The sequence below is a fragment of the Mandrillus leucophaeus genome, unplaced genomic scaffold, assembly GCF_000951045.1.
Source record: "Mandrillus leucophaeus isolate KB7577 unplaced genomic scaffold, Mleu.le_1.0 Scaffold1181, whole genome shotgun sequence".
In the NCBI taxonomy this organism is placed as follows: Eukaryota; Metazoa; Chordata; class Mammalia; order Primates; family Cercopithecidae; genus Mandrillus; species Mandrillus leucophaeus.
The window spans coordinates 581725-599703 of NW_012100110.1; the positions used below are offsets into that span (position 1 = coordinate 581725).

At 37.5% G+C, this 17979-nt stretch overlaps 1 long non-coding RNA gene across 1 annotated transcript in view; it reads right to left on the minus strand.

Moving 5' to 3' along the window:
• The window catches only part of LOC105528450, a 217075-nt gene extending 203239 nt beyond the window's left edge, over positions 1–13836 (minus strand). The window contains exon 1 of the long non-coding RNA XR_001004357.1: positions 13724–13836. This is a non-coding gene — a long non-coding RNA (uncharacterized LOC105528450). The remainder of the gene's footprint in view (positions 1–13723) is intronic.
• Positions 13837–17979: the final 4143 nt, after the last annotated feature.

The window sequence follows — 17979 nt, forward strand, 5'->3', positions numbered from 1 at the left end:
GACCTCGTGATCTGCCCATCTCGGCCTCCCAAAGTGGTAGGATTACAGGCTTGGATATCCTTTCTTACTACTTCTATTCTATATTGTACTGGAGGTCCTACCTGTTCTAATGAGGCAAGAAAAATAAATATTAGGAAAAACTACAATTACTTTGCACTAAACTAATAAAAGCTCTAAAGCTTGGAAAGAAAGTACAACCACCTCTTTCTCACAGACATGATTTTTTTACATAGAAAATCTTCAGGAATCTACAAAACAACTACTAGAACTAATAAATGAATGTAAAAAGACTGAAGGATACAGGGTCAATATAAAAAGTGTATTTTTATAAATCAGCAGCAAGCAATTGGAAAATGGAATGAATAACACAGTTCTATAAGACAACACCAAAACCCACAAAGTACTTAGAGATGAATTATAGACCCAAATGTGAAATTAAAACTATAAAGCTTCTAGAAGAAAATGCAAGAGGGTATCTTCACAAATTTGTGTTAGGCAAAGATTTCTTAGGGCATAAATAGCACTAAACAGAAATGAAAAAAGTGATGAGTTGGAATTACAAACTTTTGCTCATCAAAAGTTACCATAACAAAAATGGAAAAGGAAAAGAGAGTGGGAGAAAATATTTGCAACACATACATTAGAGACAAAGGATTTTTGTTCAGAATAAATAAAGACTCCTACAAATCAGTAATAGTAAGAACTTAATAGAAAATGAGCAAAATGCTTGAGCATGTAGCTCATCAAGGAAGATGTACAAATAGCAAATACACTATCTGTGAAATTGCTCAATACCATTAGTCTTTGGGAAAATGCCAATTAAAATTATGAGATACCATTTTACACCCACTAGAAAGGCTAAAATTGGAGAAGTTTGTGATGAGGGTATAAAATTGTACCTCACTTTGGAAAGCATTTTTTGCAGTTTCTCTTAAAATTAATCATATACCTATGCTGTGGCCCAGAAATTCTACTTCTAGGTGTTTGTCCAAAAGAAATGAAGATGTATACCCACAAAAAGACATGTATAAGAATGTTCACTGCAACTTTATTCATACTAGCCTCAAACTGGAAGAAGTGTCTGTAAGCAGGAAGATAAATTGTGGTATAATTCATAAAAAAGACTACTACTCAGGAAGAAAAAAGTATGAAATACTGATATGTGAAACAACAAGAGCAAATCATGAAAACATTGAGCGAAAGAAGCCAGACACAAAAGAGTACATACTGAACAATTGTATTTATATAAACTTCCAGAACAGGCAAAATTTATGTTGATAGAAGTAAGAAGAGTGGTTGCCTATGGGAGTATGTGGTAACTTTGGAGTGGTGGATATTTTTGATTTCTTGATCAGGATAGTGGTTACATGGGTATATACATTTATCAAAACTTGAATTGTATACTCAAGATTGGGCATTTCATAGTATGTATATTTTACCTCTATAAAAAAAAAACTAACAGCTTTATATATGCCATTATAACAATGACCTAGGTAGGTTAAAAATAAAATTTGGGCAAAAATTGTAGTAAAGAACAAACAGATGGGTAGCAATATTATCAGACATAGTAGATTTCAAGGCAAAAGCATTACATGAAACATTAAATGAAACGGTAATGCATTTTGTATTGATAAAGATATACTTCATAAGAAATGTTTATATCTGAAATATATAAACAAAACTATTATAAATACAGGAGGGATTTGCAATGACCACAGTAACTGCAAGAAATTTCTGACACAACTCTCGGTAATTGACAGAATGAAGATATAAAGAAAATAAGGATATAAAGAAATGAGGATATATAAAAATCAGTGATAAATATTAAACTACAAAGAGACAATATACATTCTTTCCCAGTGTCCACTTTAAACATTTACAAAATGTGATTATATGGTAGTCCAGATAGAAAACTGTAATTTCCAAAAGCAGAAAATATAGAGGTCACAGTTTCTGACAATGTTATGAAAATTTGAAATTGATGATTAATGGTTAACAAACAAGAGCAAAAAAAACATAAATTCTTGAATATTTTAACAGACACTCTCCTAAATCACTTTTTGGGGCCAAGAGAAAATGTATAGATTAATGACATGAAAATTACTACTAAAAATGTAAGAGTATGTTCATTGAGGTAGAGAGTAGAATGGTGATTACCAGAGACTGAGGGGTAGGGAGATAAAGAGAAGTTGGTTAAGGGGTGCAAAAATGTAGTTGGATAGGAAGAATAAGTTCTGGTGTTTGATTGCACAATAGGATTACTACAGTTAACAACAACTTGTATATTTCAAAATAAGAAAAGAATTGTAATGTTCCCAACACAAAGAAAAGATAAATGTTTGCAATGATTGATATCCCAATTACCCTGATTTGATCACCACACATGGTATACTGGTATAAAAATATCACAGGTACTCCCAAAATATGTACAACTATTATATATCAATACAAATACAATTCTAAGAAAGCCTATTAAAATACCTTATAAGTATGGCCAAAATAGTATTCAGAGCATATTTGTAGCCTTAAACATATTTTGATATTAAAGATGAGAAATGACAAGAATGAATAAAGAAATTAGGATCAATGTGGTATATATACACCATGGAATACTATGCAGCCATAAAAAGGAATGAGATCATGTCCTTTGCAGAGACATGAACAGCACTGGAAGCCATTGTCCTCAGCAAACTAAAGCAGGAACAGAAAACGAAACACCGAATGTTCTCAATTATAAGTGGGAGCTGAACGATGAGAACACATGTACACATGGTGGGGAACAACACACACTGCAGCCTATCAGGGGTGGGGTCGGGGGAGGGAGAGCATCAGGAAGAATAGCTAATGGATGCTGGGCTTAATACCTAGGTGATGGGTGATCTGTGCAGCAAAATACCACAGTACACCTGTGTAACAAACCTGCATATCCGGCACATGTAGCCTGGAACTTAAGAGTTGAAGAAAAAAAAAAAAGAAAAAAATATAACAGTGAATATAACTGAGAATGTAGGATGTGAAAACTAAAAAAATTAAATGCGTAAGTTACAGAATTGGTAAACACACAGAATGGAATATAAGTCTATTTTGTATGTTGAGATAAATCAAATAAGGCAAATCAAAGAAGAAAAACAGACACAAAAATAAGACTGGAAATGGGCATGAAACCACAGATACAAGGGAAATAAGAAATTGCATATGAACATAACACTTATCTTTAACTAATGGATCTGAAAGTCATGACAAATGGATGATTTTCCTTATCAGTTTTGTTGGGGGTTCATCAAGTTTATTATACTTTTCAAAGAACAAACTTTTGGCTTTGTTAATTTTCTCTGTTGTCTCTATTTGGCTGCTTTCTGCCCTTTACTTATTTTGGGTTCAGTTTGGTCTTCTTTTTCTAACTTCTTAAGGAAGTTTAGAGACAGAGCAAGATTTGTATGTGAAACATCCCAAATTCAAGCTTTGGTATCACTTTCACTGGAAGTCTTGGAGACTACTATCTCCAGGTTGTAGACACACACACACACACACACACACACACACGCTTTGCCTGAGCTCAGGAGCAAATGTTCATCTTTCCCACGTTGACTGTTTCTGCTGCATATTGCAGTACATTGTACAAGACCCAGGGCCAAAGTTCTGATGGACCAGGTTCACTGTTTTGAACATGTCTAGAGAGTCCACTAGTGCATCATCATGGCCCAGACTAAACATGAGTCTGGACTTTCAGGCAAAGATAAGGTCCTAAAGTTTAAATCTCTTTTTCACATTTCTAAAGGCTTTCCTAGGAAACCAGCAGGGAGAGGGTTGTCTCTGCATCACTGTCTACATAAATTTGAGCTCTTTAGATATAAAGGTTACTTATTCTGGACCACGAACCATGGATACCTATAGCTATAATTTTTTAGGTTTTAGCACCTTGATCAACAAGTGCTGCCAACCAATCTGAGCTAATTAAAAATTCTAAAATTTGAGTTGGTGGGAGAAAAGGTGTGTGGGCAGGTTGGGATAGGAGGAAAATAAGGGAAGAAGACTACTACAGTTTCAAACACAACTGATGATTTCAAACACAACTGATGATGTAAGCAAGGGGTTCAGAAATTGGAAAGTAAGAGCTACTCAAAAGGCTGAGGCAGAAGAACTACCTGAGCCCAGTACTTCAAGGACAACCTGGGAAACATAGTGAGAACCCATCTTTAAAAAAAAAAAAAAAAGAAAAAAGAAAAGAAAAACAAATTGGAGAATTAAAGAATTAGGTCTGTTGCCCTCCTAGTTGGAAGTCTGTAGAAGCCAATGATTTCCAAGGAGATTTTAAACCTAGAAAGTAAGTCAAAGCAATTAACTTGGGTTTTCTGAATATCTTCTACTTCCCTCAGATTTTCTCCACATCTCCTTTCAGCAGTTATGTCTTCTACAGTTTATTAATTTCCATTATGGCCTTAAATCTGTGGAAACTTTTCCATTGTGAAGTCATGAAAATTGAAAAAGAATCTAGAGGAATAACATACCATGAGACAGACCTGCCTCCAAACCAGACATCTCTTTCAGTATTTGTGAGGCCTCCCTCCAGTTTCTTTACTACTCAGAGCTTCACCAGGACAATCAAACAAATATAGAGGTTGCGGGAGTTCTAATGCAGCAATGAAGGTGAAGGTGAAGCCTGCTTGCTAAGAACAATCTGCTCTCATAAGACATTTAAAGAAAGGTAATATTTTTGGACATTTTTCTGTAACTGAATATTAAGGTATCAAATATACAATGCATCTTGTCTTTTATCCTTTCAAAACGATTTACTGAATGTCCACTATGTACCAGGCATTGTGCGAGGAATAAAAAGATTAAATGGTAAGCAAAGAAACAGAGAAAAGAAAGCTTAAAGACAGTTGTGAATGGAAAAGGTGGGAATGGAGGAGAAAACCTGAATTGTTAGTGAGTTCCTTTATTACCAAAGACTGCATGTTCTTGGACCCTTGAATCAGAAAAAAAAAAAAAAAAAGTAGTTATGTTGGATCTCTGCTGACATGAATGGCAAGGAGTAGGGGGTGTGTGTGTGTGCGCACGTGTGTGCGCGCGTTTGTGTTTGTGTGTGTGTGTGTGGCAGGTTTTGGAGAAGATGAGGGAGCATAAGGAGAATACCTCAATTTCTGCCCAATAGAAGTGGGAGGATGGAATCACTGATGTTCCAGAAGCTAAGAAAGGAAAAATGTAAATTATTTTCTTTACGCATGTGGTTTGCACAACATCCTCCAACATAAGACTCCCACTTGGGTCCTAAAGTTGGAAAAATCTGGGGAGTATAAAGAAGGGGAACAGAGCAACAAGACTTGACACAGTATGCCAGATGTCAGCACTACAGACTGACTTCCAAAGGGGGAGCTTTTTCAGATATTCTCCTGGTGCATCAGTCATGTGCCTTATGAATCTGAAATTAATGACATTTGCGTAAATTACAGAGATATATTTCTCACATAACTCCCTGTGTGCAGCAGGGTAGCAAGGAAAGAGTTCTTTAAGTGGGGATAATCTGAAGAGCCCTTAAGAACTCCCTACTCCAAATAGTATTTCCCATGTTGACTGAAATTCTTCATTTTGTTTCACTGCTTCAGAACCGATCAATCTGTAATCATCTCACTGTAACTGCAGAAGCATAGCATAGTATAGTAATTAGTGTGAATTCTGAAATCAGATTGCCTTGTTCACCCTGGACTTTACCACAAATTGCTCATGTGACTTTGGGGCATGTGTCTTCATAATTACTAAGAATTACATTGACTGAACATGTAATCATGTAGCAAGGATGGGGTCAAGCACTTTACATGCATTAACATGTTATCATCAGTCCTCTCAACTCCCTTTGAGGTAGGTATCATTATTATCATTATCATTTTACAGAGGAGGGAATTGAGGCATATATCTAACTTTCAGATCCAAAACTGGGAATTGGGGAAAGTGAAATTCAAATCTAAGCGGACTTAACTACTACACCACAGTCCCCTCATTTAAACCTTCTAAGCCACAGTACCTACCTCATAGGATTGTTTAATTATGTTTAAGATAATGCTTATGGATTTGATGGAGTGAAAAAAGTCTGCAACACGATTACTGTTATTTCAGATAAATGAATTCTTTTAAATATTGGAGGAGAACCCAGAAAATCCAATTCAACTTATTTAGGTGCTAAGGTGATACAGTAATAAGACTTGATTCCTGCCCTCAAGAAGCTCACAGAATTCAAGGCTTGATTACATTGCTCCACTACACAAAATCCTAACAGTTCTACATTGCTTTCAGAAAGCTCACATCTCTAGGTTGGCACAAATGGCCCAACACAATTGCAAGTTTTCTTACTCTCTGGCTTCATCTCCTGCCACTTCCTTGTTCACAGTCCAGCTTGAGACTTACCATTCTTCAGACATGCCATGTATTTCACATTTCCATGTCCTATGTGCTGTTCCATCAATCTGAAAAACTCCCTTCCCTACCTCCATTTCTTCACCTTCAGTATTCAACTCAACTCTTTCCGGACTTCCTCACTTCCTTCTAGATTATTCCTCACCTCCTTCTAGATTAGCTGTTCCTTCTCTGTATTCCCAAATAATCCTCTGCACATATGTTGCCCTTATTACATTACACTGAAACTGCTTATCTGCCTCCTCCATTACTCTCTTGAGTTGCTCAATGGCAGACTGTCTTAGTGGTCTCATCCTAGCTCCCAGAACAACGTACGTACAGTAGACACTCAATGAATGTATAGAACAGATGAACAAACTGTAATTAGTGCTCTAATAGAGTACACAATTTTGTTTTTTCTTTTTTTGTAGAGGCTGGGTCTTGCTGTTGACTAGGCTGGAGTACAGTGGTGCAATCACAGCTCACTGCAGCCTCAAACTCCTGGGCTCAAGCAATCTTCCCACCTCAGCCTCCTGAGTAGCTGGGACTACAGGCACACCACCACATCTGGCTAATTTACTAACTTTTCTTTTTGTAGAGACAGGGTCTCGCTTTGTTGCCCAGGCTGATTGTAAACTCCTAGCCTCAAGTTATCCTCCTGCCTTGACCTCTCAAAGTGCTGGGATTACACGCATGGGCCAACATGCCAGGCAAGTATAATTTAATGGAATAATGAGAAGAGAAAAAAATTGAATGTCTATGATGACTTGACAAAGATAGTATCTGAATTGGTTCTTTATAGGAAGATCGTTGTTTTCTAGGGAAACAGAACCAATAGAAGAGAGATCGAGATAGACAGAGATACAGATTGATGAGGAGGAACTGTCTTACATGGCTATGAAGGTTAAGGAGTCCCATAATCTGCCGTCTGCAAGCTGAAGACCCAGGAAAGGTGGTGGTGGTGTAATTTGTCTGAGTCCAAAGGCATAAGAACCAGAACTGATAGCATAAGTTCTAGTTCAACTTCAAACACCTCAGAACTGAAAGGCATAAGGCATATGTCCCAATCCAAGGGCAGGAGAAGACCCATGGGCAGGAGAAGACTTAAGCATTCAGGCAGAAAGGCGGAATTCTTCTTTTCTGCATCTTTTTGTTCTATTCAGGCCCTCAACCGATTGGCTAATGCCTATCCACATTGGGGACAGCAATGTGCTTTACTCCATCTACCGGTTCAAACCTCTTCTGGAAACACTCTCACAGACACACACAGGAATAATGTTTAACCAGGTATCTGAGCATCCTGTGGCCCAGGCAAGTTGACACATAAAATTTACCATGACAGTCCAGGCATGGTGGCTCATGCCTGTAATCCCAGCACTTTGGGAGGCCGATGTGGGCCGATCACAAGGTCAGGAGTTCGAGACCAACCTGGCCAATATGGTGAAACCCCATCTCTAATAAAATTACAAAAATTAGCCAGGCGTGGTGGCAGGTGCGTGTAATCCCAGCTACTTGGAAGGCTGAGGCAGGATAATTGCTTGAACTCGGGAGGCAGAGGTTGCAGTGAGCTGAGATCATGCCACTGCACTCCAGCCTTGGCAACAGAGCAAAACTCCATCTCAAAAAAAAAAAAAAAAAAATTACCATCACAGAATTTGAATCAATGGATACATGCAGAGGACCTCCAACAAAAAAGGACCTCCAAATAAAAAAGCCCCAGGAAAAAACTCCTGAGGTATAAGCAGAGCCCTGTGACTAGAGCACAGGGAAGAAACATGAATGATAAGGACATAGTAGCAATAAAATGGAAGTACAGAGAATCTATTCTCAGGCAATTTCCAATTAAAAATCTTACTGCTGCAAATAATTTGTTCAGCTCCCAATTCTTTTATTTGTATTTCTTCTCATTTATTCATAAATGACCCTTGATAACCTACAGCAAAATTACAACTATGTGTGTACAAGGAGGGATCATAGCAAAAGGATAGAAATGAAGAAAGGAAAATAGTAGAGAAAGAAAAATAGGAAGAAACTATTCTAAATTATAATACCAAGCAAATACGAGTGTATTCACCTGTATAAGAGCAGAGACCATGTCATCAGCAGGTTGATTATTCTTTTTTTTTTTTTTAACTTTTTCATTTCTGACTACATATATAACAGACCCATGCTAACTTAGGATGCAAAGACAGATTCCTGGAGGCAACCAATATCATTTTAGAAAGGAAACCTTTGGCCCATGGGATTTCGAACTGTACCTAATAAGCCAATGGCATTGCTAACAAGTCAGTGATATTTGGGGTATAGTACTGAATACAGGCTACGTAACACAAGGGCAAAAAGTGCACAACTACTTCACTCATTCGGCCAGGCACGGTGGCTCACACCTGTAATCCCAGCACTTAGGTAGGCAGAAGCATGAGGATAGCTTGAGCCCAAGTTTCATGGCAGGGCCAAAAAGGACTCCTAAGAAAAGAAAGTTTTTATTGTGTTTCTTCATTTTATAATTGTTTTAATTATAAAGGTAATACATGTTTACTACAAAAAATCCAAAAATACAGATAAGCAAAAAAACAAAACAAAACAAAAAAACCCACAAACCATACATTTCTGTATATCCCATTTATTTATTTATAAAAGTGAGAACATATTGTACCTAATTTTCAGTAAGCTGGTTTTTAGGCAACAATATGAGATAGCCATCTTTCCATGTTATTTATTATACTTCTACAACTGACTTTTATATTTAAATAGATGCACATCAAAAGGTATTAAAGAGTACACAGTAAAAGCTTGACTCTCTCATCCCATGCCACATGACCTTATAATTTTAACCAGAAGCAGCCACTGTTACATTTTTTGTGATCCTTCCACAGTTTATTGTGATCCCTCCACAAATATTCTATGAATATACGAGCATACATGTATATATTTCTCTTTTTAAGTAAATGGTAGCTGTGAACACAGTTTTATACCTTGCATTTCTCTCCCCAGTCGGTACATGTATCACTGCCTCTCAGTGGCAGCAGTGTTTCAATGTATGGATATACAATAATTTACTCAGTCTCCTTTGATGGACATTCAGAATGTTTCCAACTCAGTCCCCTTTGATGGACATTCAGAATGCTTCCAATCTTTTACTATTACAATATTGCTAGGTATACCCTCCAAATGTAAACATGCATATGTTTGTGGGTATATCTGTAGGAAAAATTGCTAGAAGTGGAATTTTGAGGTCAAAGAACATGTATGTCTTAAAATTTGACAGATATCACACAGTGCCCTCCATTAAGGCGTTCCTAATTTCTACTCCTTCCAACTACAAATGAGACTATTTCCACACCTGTGGCTCCCCAGCCAGATAATGTTTTCCGTTTCCCTCTCCTGGAACACACACCTTGCAGACAGGTGAGGTAACGTGCCTAGTTCTGGCCAATGGAATGTGGGAATGTGAACAGAACTGATGTGTGTCGTATCCAGGCCAAGGTAACTGAGAAGAAAGTATGCATTCTCCACCCTATCTCTGCAATTCTGTCGACTGGAAACAGAAGAATTCAAGACCCTAGGGAATGGTGGATCCCTATGATGGAAGGAGCCTAAGTCCCTGAGTTACCACACAGAAAAAAACAACTGTCTGCCAACCAGAAACATCCGCAGTGGACTATTACATGAGGGAAGAATAAATTTCTATTTTACTAAGACACTGAAATGTTGATGTTTGTTGTAACATCTTGCTTTACCCTAATACACCAAGATACCCTTTTTTATATAAACATCAGATCTACAGTTCTGAAGATACTCTTAGGGAATATTGCTCAAGTATTTCAAAATTAACTTTCAATGTTAACTATGATATTGGTGTGCCATTAAGAAAATAGCCTTCGTTTCCTGGATTAATAAGAGTTGTTTTTTGTTTCTTTGGTTTTTATCAAGAATGAGTAGTGATTTATCAAATACCTTTGCAATATTTGTGAAAATGATTCTAAATTTTTTTCCTTAGATCTATTAGAGTGATATCTTACATTAATATTTCCTAATGTTGAAATAGTCTCATATTTCTAAAATAAACCATGTTTACTTATATATTTTATTTTGTATATGCTGTTGAATGCAAGGGAATAACTGGAAGAAAATAATAGATTAGGTAATTCTTTAAACATGATTTATAAATTTTAAATTTCAATTGAGGAAGTAAAAAGTATAGGAGACCCTCCAAAGAACAAATCTGTTATCTGGAAAAGCAGGTGAATGTGTATGACATTACTTGGAGTGAAAAAAAAAAAAAAAGAAATGAAATGGAATTCTTGAATAAAAAGATAAGAGAACTAAGCAGCAGGTCCAGGAGGTCTAATTGGAAATAAAAGGCAAGTTCAGAGAGAGAACAAGGACCATAATGGAAAAAGTAATAATCAAAAGATAATACAAGAAAACTTCCCTCAGGAGGAGACTAGAATTATGAAATCAAAAGGGCTCATTCAGTGCCAGACAGGATAAATGGAAAAGGGCATATGCCTGTATATATCCTAGTCAAATTTCTAATTTCTGAGCTTCAAAACAAAACAGAAAAGCTTTTAGAAGGAAAGAACAGGTTACTTATGAACAAATGAGCATGAGGCTGTCATTGGACATGGTTAAGAACACAGGCGCTGAAGTAAGGCTACCTGGGTTCAAATTTTGGTGTGAACTTGGGTTGGTTTGCTTAACTTCTTTATGCTTCTGTAAAATAGGGACAATATTACTACTTAGCTTTTCAGGTTGGCTGGAAGCAACATTTGATATAACACATGGAAGAGCCTAGCACATACAGTCAGTATACTTCTATCTGTTAACATCAAAAGCTGTATCAGTGAGTCAAAATTTTACACACTTTTGAGAAGACAAAAGCCTGAACACTCCTCAGAACATAGCGTACAGCACTAATAGTCTGAAGAACTGCACAACGGCCCCACCCTAACATCTCTAATGGTAGCTGAGCCCCATGCTAGTGAGAAGTGAACTGGTGGGCAGAAGGAATCTCACTGACTTATTTCAATTAATGTGAGCAGGGCAAGAACAATAGTTTTTTGGCCTGGAGCTGAAGATTATTGGAGATGAAAAAAGCTGTAGGCTCTGTCAGGGTAAAAGGACACACAGTGAAGTTTCTTAAAGTCAGCAGGGACAATTCTACAATTAATAGACCTTATTACCATCAGGGACGCTCCATAAAGTAAATTGTAATGAGACTTGTGGCTGCGAGATTTGGGTATCATAAGAAGTCCTTTCATTAATACAGCTAATGTTGTCTGAGCACATCTACCACATGTGAGGAACTACATTGGGGATATAGCTGTATATAAGACACGCGAAGTCCCTCCCTCAAAGAGTTTACATACATAGATCACCTTAATTAATATGATTCAAGTTAGAATGCCCATATGACATAAGAAATGAATCATACTAAAACCATTAACAAAATCTCTCTCTCTCTCTCTCTCATACACACCCACCGCCCTTTTATCTCAATTACACAAGAAATGAAAAAGTCAACTTGTAATATTGTTAATAATGAAAAGTCAGTTGCTACTTAATTTAGTCCCGTTTTCTATAGTTTGCAAATGTAAAAGCTAGCACAACAATTTGGTGGAACTCTTGAGTAATCACTTCAATTCTTCTTTCTGCCAAAGTAGTCAGTGACTGCCTTTTGGAGAAAATATCGTATTTTTCACTTTATACTGATTTACTCCTCCAGTTTGTGTTCGAGATATTTGACCTCTGAAAGTTTAATAAGCATTTACTAAACAGCACCAACCAGAAATATTTTTAAAATTTCTTTCTACCTACTAGCCAAAAATTCCCCAGCCCACTTGCCCATCTTCAAACAGAAGAGTATCTCTTCAATCCAAAAGGAAGATAAAGCATTAAATGGCATATAACGAATTTAGTGGGTTGAATGGTGGCTCCTGAAAAGACACGTCCATGTCCCAATCCCCAGAACCTGTGAGTATTACTTTATTTGAAGAAAAGATCTTTGCAGATGTAATTAAGGATTTTCAGATGAGATCATCTTGGATTATCCAGGTGTACCCTAAATCCAGTGACAAGCAGATTCTCTTAAAGTCAGTCCTTAGAAGAAAAAGGCAGAGAGAGAGATTTGAGACACACAGAAGAGAAGACACAGAACATAAAAGAAGGCTATAACGACCACAGAGGCAGAGACTGGAGTGAGGCAGCCACAAGTCAAGGAATGCCCATACACAACAGAAGCTGGAAGAGGCAAGGAACAGATTTCTCTCCCAAAGAGCCTCCAGAGGGAATGTGGCTCAGCCAACATCTTGATTTTGGACTTCTGGCCTCCAAAAGAGTTAGAGAATAAATTTCTATTGCTTTAAGCCACCTAGTTTGTAGTAATTTGTTACAGCAACCATAAAAAAGCAATGCAGTAAGCAAAAACATTTTGGTAGGGAGCCCTGGGTTCAAGTACCACTCCTGTCATTTAGTCCCTATTTGCTTCAGTAAGTCTGTTAGCCTCTCAGAACCTCCAAACCTGTACTATTACCCTGAGTTCTTATAAGAATCAAAGGAGATCTTGTATATGAAAACATTCAGAGTATTATAAAGTCCCATACAAATATGAATTATTATTCTTACACTTTACCTGGAATTTCAAATCAGTTTGGAACCTGGGCTCTTTATTCAACTCCTTTGTTACAGCCCTTCACACAAATTAATACCTGCCTAATTTCAGCAGTGCCAACATTATATCAGTTATTATTATTTTAGAGATGGGGTCTTGCTCTGTCCCCCAGGCTAGAGTACAGTGGGGCAATCATAGCTCACTGCAGCCTCGAACTCCTGGGCTCCAGCGATCCTCCTGGCTCAGCCTTCTAAGTAGCTGGGAATACAGGCACTCACCACCACATTGGGCTTGCTATTTATGTATTTATTTATTTATGAGTGAATGAGATGGGGTCTCACTATGTTGCCCAGACTGGTCTGGAACTCCTGGCCTCAAATAATCCTCCCGCCTCAGACTCCCAAGTCTCTGGGATTACAGGTGTGAGTCACCACAGGCCCCATATCAATTCTTAACATCAACTTTTATTTCTAGAATTAAGCTGTCACTAATGTACACAGTATCTCTTTAGTACTAGGATTTAATGAAGTCTCATTACCACTAACCTTGTCATCTATTTTACTTCCCTCCAGATATCATCTATTATCACATCAATTTAGTAGAGAGATTATCTAATTGGTTTATTGGCCCCATTTACATTAACAAATCAGTTTTAACCAATTTACTTTCAATAATATCTGTGAACTCCTTAACATAATCATAATTATTTCTCTAACTAACCTTAATTATTCCACACTGAATTTTTCTCAGCTAAGAATGAACCATTAATAACTCTCTTTCCTATTTCTGGTTTTCTCCAACAGGTAGACTGATCTATGCCAGACCTAGTTCTTCTTCCCTGAAATAAAGTATATTTATGAAATACAATAATAAATTAAGGCTATTAGCTCCACAAGTTATGCACAAAAGTTAATTTTGTAACTCTATAATCTCACTTCATTCACACAGAAGTTTATATTTTCTATAGAATTTTTCCATTACCATTTCATAAGAAAGGTGACCAAACATACTCCAAGTTATGGAATAGCTGGTCAACTGCAAGCTTCAATTTTTTTCCTTCAGGGCAAGGAAGTTTGACATTAAAAATAAAAAAATGACATGTTGATAATGCAGTCTGATATGAGAATTTATTTTCTTATGCCTTTTAACCACTCTTTTCTATATTGAATTTGAATGGCATTCAAATCTTAGATCTAACAGAGTATCATAAAAATATTATTTTCTGAAATTCTGCCTCTTCACAAATCTTTAAACAAACGTAAAAGAATCTTTCCCAAACAGAAGTTGAAACAGTAAAAACTTCAGTGGACTCTGAGATTTGCAAATGTAACAATCACTTACAATCATTATCATTAACGATTTAGTCTTCAGATGAAACGTCCTTCAAGAATGCATTAGGTGCACCAGGTGCAGTGGCTAATGCCCGTAATCCCAACACTTTGAGAGTCCAAAGTAGGAGGATCCCTTGAGCCCAGGAGTTCAAGACCAGCCTGGGCAACACAGGGAGACCTCATCTCTACAAAAAGTGAATAAAATTAGCCTGGTGTGGTGGTGCACACCTGTAGTCCCAGCTACTTGGGAGGCTGAAGTGGGAGGATTGCTTGGGCCCAGGAGGTAAAGGCTGCAGTGAACCGAAACTGCACCACGTCACTCCAACCTGGGCAATAGAGTGAGGCCTTGTCTCAAAAAAAAAAAAAAAAAAGCATTAGGTGCTCCTCCTGAGTCACTAAAGTATGGGTGATGTTATTTTAATATATTTAACTTCACTGCCTTTCCATAGGTAGCAATTAAATCATTCTCAAGATGCAAGTTAAACATTTCGTTCTCAGGATCACCAGTAAAAATTTCAAATCAAAACTGAGGAAATCCACAGCCATTATTTTGTATAAACATAGATTAATACTACTCTGTGGCATAACCCACAACTTTAAAGATTTATCCCCCTGTGAATGGGATTATAAAGGTACCTACTATATCATCTCACACCAATAAGAAGTTTAGCAACAAATGTCTCCTAATTTTCATGATCTCCACGTGGCCTATATAAAAGTAAGCTGTGAACCTCTTCCAAGTAGCCTCTACATTTTTCAATCAATTTCACATGAGACTGACAAGATATGAATTATCCTGAGAAATGTGTTAAGTTTCCTGACAAGTAAAGCCTGAACTAAGATCTTCCTTAAGTAGTCTAACTCTACAACCTCAGAATTCTTAAGAAACTTAAAAAACATCCTAAGAAGTCATCCATTCCCCTCATCCATCTTAGCAACCAAGTGCAGAATCTGGCCCCTCGCCACTAGAGGGGGTGTTTCTTCTATTGGTTTCTCTTTCCCCCTAATTCGGCTGACCAGAATTTCTGGTTGAACTAGAAATAAGCCTCAAGATCAACATCCTGACCTTTATTTTTAATATCATGTGGCCTTTTCCTTTTTTTCGGGCCTTAGTTAACACTAAAATACAAATTTCAATCCCTAATTACTTGTATTATTATGCCCCATATCATACTCCATTGCCTTTCTACAAAGAGATGAACAAGCTACACAATTTAGAGACTTTGACATTAGTTCACTGAAAATAATCAGAAAATCCAACCAAGTTTGAGTTTTTTTTAAAAAAAATTTTTTTCATTTGTCAGGTTCATTATTTCATTTGAATCACTATAATACTATTTTAAAAATTAGACAGACATTAGTAACAAACTTAAAGGAAAAAAATATACTTAAGAGACTTGCCCAAAATTTCAGGTAGCAAATGGTTAAGCCATAATGAAGACTCAAATGCTCTGACTCCTAGACCATTTCCAGTTGTATTATTTTATGCCATGAGTGGAAGGTACTAGATGAGAAGACCAAGGGCTGAACTACTCTTCCTTTTTACCCTACCAGTGTAGAGCAAATAGACGTATGATTACTCATGTAATTCACTATTGCTCCTGGCAAACAATAAATACTACATCTGCTTAGAATAGTCTCCACTGGCCACAAAGTAAAGTCACAAGGTGAGGAAGGAGTGGATGACGGAGATAAAGGGAAAGAGTTGCTGCAGAGAGAAGGAAGAGAAGAAAATAAATCTATCAAACAATCTTGAGGTTAGGCATGAGACACAAAATATACAAAAGTGAGGACCAAGATCTAAGCAAGAAATCAGAATCAGAAAAAGAAGGAATGAAGAACAAATGGTAGCAGTCACACCATCAGATATTCGAACAACCCAAAAGACTCTGGAAGAGATAATGAGTGCTGTTTGATTCCTTGCTGCTTCCTGTGAAGATCCCTGGTCTAAGGCAGAGCCCCTTAGAAAAGATAGAGAAAAGACCTGGCCAGTTAGAATCTGCATGGACTTTATGAAGGCGGAAGACATGGGGAGGGAAGAGCCCCAACAAAAAGAAACCTATCCAAATAATATCAAATCCACCTGACGTGAATCTGCTTGGGACAAAGTGGGTATAACATCAGGATGTTTCTGGCTGCAAATGACAAATTCGCAGATCATGCCTACTTACACAATGAGGAACTGTATTATCTCACAGAACTGGAAGTTCAGAGGTAAGGCAGACCAAGTACAATACAATCAGCAATTCAGGAAGGTCATCAAGGGCTCAGGTTTCTTCTATCTCTGTTCTGTCATCATCTAGATCAGCTGCACCCCTCAAAGCTAGTTTCCCTCATGGTCCCAAGATGGATAGAGCAGTTCTAGCCACCATACTCAAACATAAAATTACAGGGAGACGAGGCATCATCTCTTTCATTTCTCTCTGCTTAGGATCAATAAATCCTTTCCCAGAAGCACTCAAGTCCTCTGCAGACTTTTCCTTTGTATTTCATTGGCCAGAATAGGTTACAGGCCCTTCCTAACTCTTCATTGGCAAGGGAAGTGGGATTAACCATGACCGCTTAGACTAATCACCTGTGGTGGAATGAATACTGAGGAGTCAATCACCATGACCACAGCATGGGCAATTTATAATGATGAGTATTATTATGACATTGTTTTCACTCCATAATAAATCCATAATGTGATTATGCTGCTTCCATGATCTTAACTACGAGGCATGTGCTTTGCCTGAGATCCAGATAATTACTCTTTGCTCACATCCCATATTTTTCAACATGAACTTATTTATCAGATAGAAAACATTTTATTAAAACTTTCTCAGTCAGGCCAAGCATGGTGGCTCACACCTATAAACCCAGCACTTTGGGAGGCCGAGGTGGGAGGATCCCTTGAGCCCAAGAGTTCAAGACCAGCCTGGACAACATAGGGAAACCCCTATCTCTACAAAAAAAAAAAAAAAAAAGCCAGGTGTGGTGGCATGGTGTATACCTATAGTCCCAGCTACCTGAAGCAGGGAGGATCGCTTGAGCCGGGAGGTCAAGGATGCAATGGGCCATGGTCTAGACACTGCACCAGCCTGAACAACAGAAGGAGACCTTGTCTCTAAGAAAAACGAACAAACAAACAAAAACTTTCCTGGTCAATCCACTGTAAGACAAAGTAACTTTAATGTAACATTTTAGAAGCAAGAGTAGTAATGTTTGTCTCCCACAGCAGCTACAGTGGATACAGCCACCTAGAACCCAACCTTGAGAAAGACTTAAAGCTGAGTCTCAATCTAGTGAGAAATGGTGCCATGACTGATTAGTGAGTCTACCATGACTCAGGTTCAGGCACAACAACATATAGCACATATTTGCCAACCCTGTTTCAGAGAAAATCTCTTAAGTAATTTCCCTCCACTGATAATGGAGTTCTCTGCTGCAATGCCTCTTTATTCTTATTTTAATGGAGACCCAATATAATCCCTCCCATCTCTTCACTCTCCCTATCTAATTTGCATACATATACATATAACATATATCAAGCATGAACTCCAAAAAAATTTTTATATATAACCAGAGACTTCCACAGGAATTCTGGAACCAGGCCTCTTTAGTAACCATAGAAAGGCTTGGCAGAATGGTTTCATTTACAAAGTG